This window comes from Euprymna scolopes, chromosome 12 (genome assembly GCF_053919585.1).
Source record: "Euprymna scolopes isolate OS-2025 chromosome 12, ASM5391958v1, whole genome shotgun sequence".
NCBI classification, from domain to species: domain Eukaryota; kingdom Metazoa; phylum Mollusca; class Cephalopoda; order Sepiida; family Sepiolidae; genus Euprymna; species Euprymna scolopes.
Genome location: NC_136493.1, coordinates 19,010,460 through 19,012,142, shown reverse-complemented (window position 1 = coordinate 19,012,142; position 1,683 = coordinate 19,010,460). Strand labels below are relative to the sequence as shown.

Here is a 1,683-nt window from a genome sequence, read left to right as displayed (position 1 = left end):
ATTTTCCCTCATATATAATGGTTAGTGAACTTTATTCACCGTATTAATGTTTTGATTTCGATCTCAACTCTAGTATTTTTATTAATTTTAAAACGTGAATCCATTACAAAAACATATACACGCATGCGCAAACTGAATTTCTTTACGTTTTTTTTCCTTTTATACCTACGGTATTTCTGTTCATAATGAATATGAATTCTTCATATAGTAAAATATAATTGTATGCGTATTTCATAACCGGGCAACGCTGGATACAAATATTTATAAGATTACTTTCTTATTATATCATCGATTTAGTAAAAAAGTTAAATTATTCCTAACCTAATTTTCTCTCTAGCAATCTTCTAACGATTTAATACTCTGTTTAGTTAATCTTAAAGAAAATACTTTTGCTATAGTAAATTATTCCTAGCCGATATATCTAATCTTACATAATAATAATGAGATATAAAAAGCAAAGGGCGTCTGTCAGAAGAAAAGAAGAGAGAAAGAGAGAGTGAGAGTGTAAGAAAGAGAAAACGAACAGAAAAAATATTTCTAAGTCCGTTTTACAATTACTGACTTGACATTTTCTTATAATCTAATTACTGTAAATTACTTCGTATATTATGTTCACATTATTTGTTTCTGACTGGGAGTAGTATAATAAACACTTACACCGAAGTAATTGCTCTTTTTTGTATATAATACACTATTAAGAGCCCCTTTGATGTTTACCAGTAAAACGTCTTCTCATGAAGCAATCATCATGCTCGTTTAAGTAACGGTCCTAATTATATCGGACATTTTCTTGATTGGCTCCATTAAGTGCTTTCTCTACTCGACAAATCGTTCGCTAATTATTGGGTAAATGACGCATGCAGAATAACAAGCGATTACTTCACCGCTTAAAAAATGCAATTTAACCCCTCGGAATAAGCTCCTTGTCGTTATCAGCCTATTCCATTTCTGCAGGTTCAAAGGATATGCTACTATTCTGCAATGAAACTGATACATGAACTCCAAATTGAAATTTTTAAAATAAAAAAAATAACAAGGCCGATAGGCATTAGTCGTGTGCTCTCGTGTAATGAATGAATGCGTGAATGTAGGATTGACATGTAATTCTTAAAGATAAACTAAAATGACCGAAAACTGGGCTGAAATTACTTAAATAAATCAAAAGTAAATTACTTAGAATGACTTTAATGGACTTAAGGATGAATTAAATGAGCTTAAGACTGACTTGAATGATTAAAAAAATAAAATCCTTCAAACACAACTTAAATGATCTTGAGAATCACTTGAATGGCTTTGAGGCTTACTGGTTTTAAAGTGGGTGAGCATTTTACATTAAATAAATACAGAAAAGTGATCCCTAATTTTATATCACAATAAGTACAGCATGTAGTTAGAATAGATACTACACTTTGATCTTGGCCAAAAGGCCGAGAAAAGGATATTTATTTGTTCCGTCTTCGGAACGCTGATGTTTTTAACATTAAATTCTATTCAACAGTTTACATTTCGGAGACGGAAGCCTTCTCGTGATACGTGGCTGCTATATTAATTTTAATTTTTATCTTTAGATTCAAATATTACCTATACTTTATTTCAGTATTTCATCTATATTTTTATTTTCTGATTGTTTTATTTAATTATAGCATATCTCGTCCATAAATGTTGTTAATTATATCTACCAAA

At 30.1% G+C, this 1,683-nt stretch overlaps 1 pseudogene; it reads right to left on the bottom strand.

The window, feature by feature from the left end:
* Positions 1-1,313: 1,313 nt before the first annotated feature.
* Positions 1,314-1,440, bottom strand: LOC145291748 (U2 spliceosomal RNA; annotated as a pseudogene).
* Between the last annotated feature and the right edge of the window lie 243 nt (positions 1,441-1,683).